The sequence below is a fragment of the Pteronotus mesoamericanus genome, unplaced genomic scaffold (assembly GCF_021234165.1).
Source record: "Pteronotus mesoamericanus isolate MK-2021 breed Mesoamerican mustached bat unplaced genomic scaffold, CSHL_Meso_final contig_657, whole genome shotgun sequence".
Classification (NCBI taxonomy): domain Eukaryota; kingdom Metazoa; phylum Chordata; class Mammalia; order Chiroptera; family Mormoopidae; genus Pteronotus; species Pteronotus mesoamericanus.
Genome location: NW_026555229.1, coordinates 5,616,749 through 5,626,257, shown reverse-complemented (window position 1 = coordinate 5,626,257; position 9,509 = coordinate 5,616,749).

Genomic DNA, 9,509 nt, shown 5'->3' with positions numbered 1-9,509 from the left:
CTGGCCACGTACTCAATGTTTAGAACATCAACAGATATGCTGATTGTGGGTTTGATCCCTGGTCAGGGCACATAAAACAATAAATCAGCAGAAAAAAGAAGGAAAAACCAATGAATGCATAAATGAGTGGAACCATAAATCAATGTTTTTCTCCCTCTCTCTATAAAATCAATTTTAATTTTTAAAAAAATCCACAAATTCAGGAACTGAATCTGTTCACAATTTTCTGTATAAAATAGTCTTATGAGGGCAACAACAAAGTTTATTTCCAATAAACTTAGAAATAATTTGCCTATGAGAAATTAGTAAGAATAGATACATAACAACACAATTCTTCATCTGTGGAAGAAACATAATCTAAGCGATGACCCCTAAATGTTGGTGATTTGGGCATGAATTATGATCATTATTACGGTGATTAGGCTTTGGGAAGGTTGTTAAAAGAAGGGAGAAAGTTGTGGCATTTTTGCTTTGTTCAGCATCTGACAAAACAATGTATTCACCTAAATATGGTGTCTGCATGGAACCTACAAAAAAAGATAGGAATATATCTTTCTTTTTCCCCCCCGGAGAGACAGGGAGGGAGAGAGAAAGAGAGGGAGAGAATCATCTATGTGAGAGAGAAACATACCCCAACTGGGGACCAAACCCACAACAGAGGCATGTGCCCTGACCAGGAATTGAACCGTGACCTTTGGTTTTCAGGATGACTCCCAACAAACTGAGCCACACAGGCTGGGGCATATCTCTCAGTCTTCAGTGCCACAGAGAGAGAAGTGGTGTCGTGGCTACTACTCTCCTTGGCAGATGCATTCCTAAGAGCCATGAAGGAAAACCTCAGAGACATAGGCCACCAAATATTGGAACTTCCAATCACATGTCCTTGCCCGACTCCATGCTCACCAGACTCATCTGATTATAAAAACTGACTTCCCGTATCATTTTCTATGGAGAGATGTTGATCAAGTGAGACAAAATTCCAAGTTCACATAATCTGTATTTGTTAGTATGAATGAACTAATCAGCATTCTGGTTTATTTATTGAGTGCCTACTATGTGTCATGCTTGTTAGGCACTGGTAATACAGCAATAGCAAATCAGACCAAAAAACAAAAATAAAAAACCCTTCCTAATGAAGCTCACATTCTAGTTGAGAGACAATCTCCAAATAAACAGAGACAAAATAATTTCCGGGAGCTTTATTAAGTACTATCAGAAAATAAATGGGATGGAAAGTGTGAAAGGTAAAAAGGAACTTTTCTTTCCTTCCTTCCTTCCTTCCTTCCTTCCTTCCTTCCTTCCTTCCTTCCTCCCTCCCTCCCTCCCTCCCTCCCTCCGTTCGTTCTTTCTTTCTTTCTTTCGAAAGGGAAGGAGAAAAAGGGGAGGATAAACATCTCCCGCCATGACAGGGGACCAAAACTGCAGCCTAGGCATGTACTCTGACTGGGAATTGAACCTCCAACCTTTTGGTTTGTGGGACGACGCCCAACCAACTGAGCCACACCGGCCAGAGCAAGAGGGAACAGTTTCATATGGTGTGATCAGGTAAGATCTCTGAGGGAGAGATATTTGAAGTCAGATCTAAACCACAAGGAAGACCTACCATTCAAAGGACATTCTGGCCCTAGCTTGTGTAGCTTAGTGATTGAGCTCTGGCCTGTGAACCTAAAGGTCACCAGTTGGATTCCTGGTCAGGTTACATGCCTGGGCTGCAGGCCAGGTCCCCAACTGGGGCATGTCGATGTTTCTCTCCCTTCTCCTCTCTCTAAAAAGTAAATAAATAAAATCTAAAAAAATTAAAAAGGACATTCTGTGTTAAGAACAGACAATGAAGTAGGAACACATCTGTTGTGTTCAAAAGGAAAACCAGTTTAACTAAAGAGTTCCAGAAAAGAGGGAAGGAGAGGCTTCCAGCCAAGATGGAGGTGTAAGTAGACATTCTTTGCTTCTTCACACAACCAAAACGAGGACAACAAGGAATTTTCCAGAACTGCCAGAAATTTGAACTGTATGGAAGTTCGACAACCAAGGAGTTAAAGAAGAAACATTCATCCAGACCTGTAGGAGGGGCAGAGGCAGGCAGCTGTGGTGGAGAGGACAAGCCGCAAAGCAGTGGACCAGGCAGGCAAGTGAGGCATCGGCTGTCGGTCCCACATTCCAGTGTGGATAAACTGGGAGGAACAACTAGGGAGCAAGACAGACCCTGCAACCCAGGGTTCCAGTGCAGGAAACTAAAGCCTCAAAACCTCTTGCTGTAAAAACCTGTGGTGGTCAGGTTGGCAGGAGAAACTTCCAGCCTCACAGGAGAGTTCGTTGGAGAGAACCCACTGGGTCCTAGAACATACATAAATCCACCCACTTGGCAATCAGCACCAGAAGGGCCCAATTTGCTTGTGGGTAGTGAGGGAAGTGACTGAAAAGCCAGCTGAGATCCGAGCAAGGGGCATTGTTCCTTCTCTGACCCCTCCCGCACATACGGTGCCACAACACACCGACCTGGGTTGCCTGGCCCTGGCGAATACCTAAGATTTCACCCCTTCCAAAGTAACAGGTGCACTGAAACAAATAAATATGGCCCAAATGAAAGAACAGATCAAAACTCCAGGAAAAAAACTAAGCGATATGGAGATAGCCAACCTATCAGATGCACAGTTCAAAACACTGGTAATCTGGGTTCTCACAGAAAGAGTTGAGTATGGTCACAAAATGGAGGAAAAAGTAAAGGATATGCAAAGTGAAATAAAGAAAAATATACAGGGAATCAACAATGAAGGGAAGGAAACTGGGACTCAAATCAACGATTTCAAACAGAAGGAAAAAATAAACATTCAACTGGAACAGAATGAAGAAACAAGAATTCAGAAAAATAGAAGAGGATTAGGAACAACTTTAAACATTCCAACATCTGAATCATAGGGGTGCCAGAAGGAGAAGAGAAAGAACAAGAAATTGAACACTTCTTTGAGAAAATAATAAAGGAGAACTTCCCCAATCTGGCCAAGGAAATAGACTTCCAGGAAGTCCAGGAAGCTCAGAGAGTCCCAGAAGTTGGACCCAAGGAGGAACACACCAAGGCACATCAAAATTACATTACCCAAGATTAAAGATAAGGAGAGAATCTTAAAGGCAGCAAGAGAAAAGGAGACAGTTACCTACAAAGGAGTTCCCATAAGACTATCAGCAGAGTTCTCAAAAGAAACCTTGTAGGCAAGAAGGAGCTGGAAAGAAGTATTCAAAGTCATGAAAGGCAAGGACCTATACCCAAGATTACCCAGCAAAGCTATCATTTAGAATGGAAGGGCAGGTAAAGGGCTTCCCAGATAAGGTAAAGTTAAAGGAGTTCATCATCACCAAGCCCTCATTATAGGAAATGTTAAAGGAAATTATACAAGAAAAAGAAGATCAAAACTATGAACAGTATTGCCCTGGCTGGCGTGGCTCAGTGGATTGAGTTCTGGCCTGTGAACTAAAAGGTCACCAGTTCAATTCCCAGCCAGGGCACATGCCTGGGTCGTGGGCCAGGTCCCCAGTAGGGGGTGTGCAGGAGGCAGCATATCAGTGTACAGCTCGCACATCAGTCTTTCTCTCCCTCTCTTTCTCCCTCTCTTTCCCTCTCTCTAAAAATAAATAAAATCTTTTAAAAAAACAACTATGAACAGTATAATAACAACAAATTCACAACTCTCAACAATTGAACCTAAAAAACAAAGACAAACTAAGCAAACAACTAGAACAGAAACAGAATCACAGAAATAGAGATCGCATGGAGGATTATCAGTGGGGAGGGGGACAGAAGAATGGGGGAAAAGGTACAGGGAATAAGAAGAGTAAATAGTAGGTGCAAAATAGACAGGGGGAGGTTAAGAATAGTCTAGGAAATGGAGAAGCCAAAGAACTTATATGTATGGCCCTTGGACATGAACTAAGGATTGGGAGAATGCTGATGGGAGGGGGTGCAGGGTGGAGGGGAATAAAGGGGAGAAAAAAATGGGACAACTGTAATCAATATAATATATCAAAAACAAAGAAAAGAAAAGTGGGAGGGAGGGTAGTATCAAGATAATGTTTCATGTGTGTTCAGTTTGTGTGAGTCAACCTCCTGAACCTGATGAATTATGATTCACTGAATCTCCAGAACTGCAACACTGAGAACCAGTCCTGGTGTAGCTGGAAATTCCCAAGATGTCCCCCAATAATATCTGCCTCTTGTTATTCACGCTCTTATGTCCATCCTCCCATATTACATACCAGGGCTAATCTGTGTGAACGGTAATAAAAGGCAGAAGTGATGATACAGCACTTCAAAGATTAGGTTATAAAAAGACAGTCTTTCAGCCTCGGTGCTTGTCTCATGCTCTTTCTCTCGCTCCTCACCGCTCTTTCTCTCTCTCATATCTTACACTACTGCTCTACTGAAAGCAATGTGCCATGTGTGAGCAGCCCAACGGAGAGTCCCATGTGAAAAAAAATTGATGCCTCTGTCAGTGGATTGAGCATTGGCCTGTGAACTGAAGGGTTGTGGTTAGATTCTTGGTCAGGCCATATGCCTGTGTCCCCAGCTGGGGGTATGTTAAAGGCAACCAACTGATGTGTCTCTGGCACATCGATGTTTCTCTCCCTCTCTTTCTTCCTCCCTTCCCCTCTTTCTAAAAGCAAATTAATAAAATCCTAAAAAAAAAATTTGAGGTCTCTGCTCAACAGCCATTAAAGAACTGACGATGAGAGGTAACTTGGAAGCTACCAACAACCATGAGAGGTAACTTGGAAGCAGGGTCTTCAGCCCCAGTCATACCTTAAGATGACTGTAGACCTGGACAACAGCTTGACTACAGCTTGACTAACCTTGTGGAAGACCCGAGCCAGAACCACCATCCCAATCACTCCTGAATTCCTCACTCTCAGAAACTGAGATAATAAAATTTTATTGTTTTAGAATGCTAAATGAGACAGTGAATTGTTTCCCAGCAATAGATAATTAGTACACCTGAATTGCAGTTATTCTACCAGGTAGCTTCAACCCTAAAGCAATGTCCCTTTTAGTGTTTTATTTTTAGGCTCAAACAACCCACATTTGAAGAATGGTTTACAGTCCTCAGCTTGTTGTCACATATCATGGAATCCTTGCAATATCCCTGGAGGAATTAGAAAAGCAGGGATCTTTATTCCCATTATTCTGAAGAAGAAATTGGGACTAAGATAGGATCAAGTTGCCCTGGCTGGTCCCCATACCCCAAGGTTGCAGTTCAGTCCAGGGTCAGAGGGCAACAAGAATCAGCCAATGAATGAATAAATAAGTGGAACAACAGATCAATGTTTCTCCCTTCCCCTTCCTCTCTTTCTAAAATCAATCAATCAAAAAGAAAAGGAAGGGTTAGGTCATTTGTCCAGGGGCACACAGTATTGTTTTCCTTGGTTACTAGGTTCCTACATGGTGTATCCTTCACTATACTAAGCAGTTGTTTATGGGAGGAGACACTAATAGGTTTTGCCCACTTCGTGGGAATGCCCTGAAGGGTGGGGATCTTCATAGAAGAAAGAACTATTCCAAAATATCTTTATGCATGAAAATCACCTGGAACTTTAAAAAAAAAAAAGATTTTATTTATTTATTTTTAGAGAGAGGAGAAGGGAAGAAGAGAGAGAAATATCCATGTGGGAGAAACATCAATCCCTTTCCTCTGCCTACGCCCCCAACCAGGGACATGGCCTGCAACCCAGGCATATGTCCTGACCCAGAATCAAACCGGTAACCTTTCAGTCTGCAGGACAATGTCCAACCCACTGAGCTATACAAGTCAGGGCAAAAGGAACTTTTTTAAAAAAATTTTTATTGATTGATTTTTAGAGAGGGGGTGGGAGAGAGAAACATCAATCTGTCGTTCCAGTTATTTATGCATTCATTGGCTGATTCTTGTATGTGCCCTGACTGAGAATCAAACCTGGCAACCTTGGAGTATTGGGACAAGTTCTAACCAACCGAACCACCTTGGCCAGGGACCCTGAGCAATTTCTTTAAATTTCAGATTCCTAGATCCCTTTCCCTCTTCAGAGATTAGATTTCTCTATCTGACGGTGGGGCCTTCTACATATTTAACAGGTTTCCTGGGAGTTTCTTGTACACTTTGAGAAACTCTTTGGGCAGAGAAATGAAGAAATGGTGATGGTAAATGGTGATGGTGATGATGACAATGGCCAATGGACAAGAGGGAAAGGAGCCATGTGTTGAGGTAGGGGAAGATAAATCCTATCATATTATTATCATTTGACAAATACAGTAGGACACATACTAGGTTCTAAGTACTGTTAGGGGCTAGGGACACAGTCATCACTAAGATATCTATCATCTACCATCATGATGGAAAAAGAATATTCATCCTTGAAAGATCAATGCCAATAAGAATTGGCATTGAGGGAGTTTCAAGGGTAAAAGAAACGTAGGACGTGGGAGAAAATGGAGAAGGCCCAAGGCTAAGGTCAAGAGAGGGAGTTGGATGGGACAAGTTCTAGGGGCTGGAAGAAGCAGGAAGCTTACCTCTCTTGGAGCTAGAGCCTAGTCAGTTGATTCTGCTGTCTCTCTCTCTGTGAGGCTCCTCTTCCCATTTTCTCACCTCACTTCTTCTCAAATACCTTCCATTTTGCTTCATCCTGTCTAGAGTCCACCTTGTACTAATAAATGATGTTTAAAAATACTGGAATGCCAGCCACTGAGTGATTCACTTTAAGGTGGTTAATTTATGTAATGTGATTTCAACTCAGAAAACCTCCCAAAACTGGGTCCTCATATCCATCCATCCAAATCAGCCAAGCCATCCTGGCTGGGTAGTTCAGTTGGTTAGAGCATCAGCGTGATAGGTCAAGGTTGCAGGTTGATCCCCGGTCAGGGCATATACAAGAATCAGCCAATGAATGCATCAATAAGTGGAACAACAGATAAATGTGTGTGTGTGTGTGTGTGTGTGCCCCCCCCCCACCTTCCTCTCTCTCTAAAAAATCAATTAAAATTTTTAAAAAAATCTAGTTAAGCCGTCCATCCTCCAGGACATGGTAATTAAATTATAGACTCTCTACATAGGCTCACCACCTCCCTACCACACCCTGGGTTTATCGGCCAGGCATCCATGATTTCTCTTCCTATTGTTGCCTGCACCACAGTTTCCAGAGCTGCTTCAAAGATGTTGTTCTCTCTTTCCCAAGATCTGGTCCATACTAGAAGTAAGGCAGGGAAAAGTGCTTAGTTGTAGGACCTTGGGTGAGTTACTTAACCTCCTTGAAGCCTGGTTCTTCAAGGAGCTGAAACCACTTATCTTAATCACTTATTCAACAGCATTGAGATTTTTTTAATTTTTATTTTGAGAGAGAGAGAGGAAAGAAGAGAGAGAAACATTGATTTGTTGCTCCACACTTATTTATGCCTTCACTGGTTGATTCCTCTGCCCTGACCAGGGATCGAACCTGCAACCTTGGCATATAGAGTGAACACTTTGACCAACTGAACACTGGGCCAGGGCTTTTTTTTTTTTTTTTTTTTTTTTTAAGATTTTTAAGAGAATTTTTATGAGCTTATTTGAGCCAAATTAAAGGACAATTGCCAGGAAGCAAGATCTCAAATATTGTGTGTGAGATGTTTTGCTAAAGGCAAAGCACCACTAGATTAGCTAGAGTCAGGGTGAGAGGGGTATCTTCCTAGAGGACATGAAGCTGGAACTGAAGTTTAAATGAGGCATTAACTAGATTGTAGGCAAAGACTGGCCTCTAGCCCCAGCTAGTGTGGCTCAGGGGAATGAGTGCTGGCCTGGAAACCAGAGTCACTGGTTCAATTCCCTGGTTTAGTTCCTAGCCAGGGCCCATACCTGGGTTGTAGGCCAGCTCCCAGTGGAGGGCACGCAGGAGGTAATCACACATGTGTTTCTTTCCCTTTCTTTCTTTCTCCTTTCACCTCTCTCAAAAATTACATAAAATCTTTGGGGGGAAAAATGTTTCACAGACAAGTCATATTAACCTCTCTTCTCTAAATCTCAGTTTTCTTGCTTATTCAATGGAGTTAATAACACCTTCTTGCAAAGGTCATCAGGAACAGTAAATGAGATCTCAGGGTGTCAAACACCTAGCACAGTGCCTGGCACATAAGTGTATCCTCAACAAAAGCTGCTTTTTTTTCCTTGCCTTCCACCTTCTACAGGTGTTAACATAGAAGGGAATCTCAGATTCAGAGGAGGCAAAGTCCCCTGCATAGGGTAGGTTGTAAATCCCTTTTTCCACCCAGGTAATTGATTACTATGGAATCTGGCCAAGCTAGTTGTTTGGAATGAGTGGCCTTAGGGATAAAGTGGTCACAGGATTCAGGGAAGGCAAATTCATGAAGAGCGGAGTGAAAGTGGTGAGGGGAGGTAACCTGTCTCCTCCACTCTATCTCTAATGGTCCAGTCAATCCAGCCCACTCCCAACACTCTTGAAATAACAGATTAATTTCAAAGAAAGCAGAAAGAGGCTAATGTATATTGAATACTGACTACAGGGCTGGCCCTGGGTTGGGTGACTGGGCATACATTCCCTAGTTTGATTCTCACCAATTACAGAGGATAAAGCTAGATGATAAAGCTTAGCGTGGAGAAGTCAGTAGTCCCAGGTCATTTGCTGGTGAGGGAGCAAAGCTGGAATTCAACCCCAGATATCCAAAAGTCCAGGTCAGGGTTCTGTTGCTTTAGGTTCTCTTTACTCCCTCTAGTGCTGACCATTCTCTGGGGGAATGTGGGGAGGAGGCAGTCACAGGCAGGGGATGCTGTCAAGGATACCTGTGTAAGGGTGGATGACTTCAGTCACTGCTCCTTCCTCCCTCACTCCATCTCATGAAGGTGGGGATAGGGAGTGGGGAATCCACAACGCAGATGGGAATGCTGGAGTATGTGGCTGTGCTCACAGCTCCCTTCCCCCATACTCTCCTAAACAAATGGGAGAGGGTTCCCATCCCTAGGAAGGCCCTCATCTCAATCCTCAGATCCTAATCCTCCCATCATTTCATGCTTCCTCAGCAAAAGCTAAGGTGGACAGAAGGGATCTTATAAACACTTAAGCCTCCACATCAGTAACCCTCCCCCAGCCAGTCAAGCCAACTGTGCAGACTCTGAGCAGGAGGAAACCTTCACAATCAATCCCATCCTAAGTAACAAAGGGGAGCAGGATCCCCTACCCAGTTTGAGCCACATGCCCTAGGGAGGGGGACACCAGCTCAGGTCTCCACTGGGGGCTACTCCTGAAGCCCACCCTGAAGCTTAAGAAGAGCTAGCAGCTGGGGACCCCCCAGAAGGGAGGGGGGCCAACTCTCTTTTCCAGACGGCGCCCCCTCTTCCCCTGCTAATAGATATTTCCTGTTTATGAGGCGGCCAAGGCTGGGCTTTTGGGAAGGGACGGAGGAGGAGCCCCCCCTCCTATGGCTGGGTTGGGGAGTCCTTGAAGAGTGCCTGAAGGTTGGGAGGCTCCTCCCTGGGGAAGGAGTGTTCCTTACATTGACC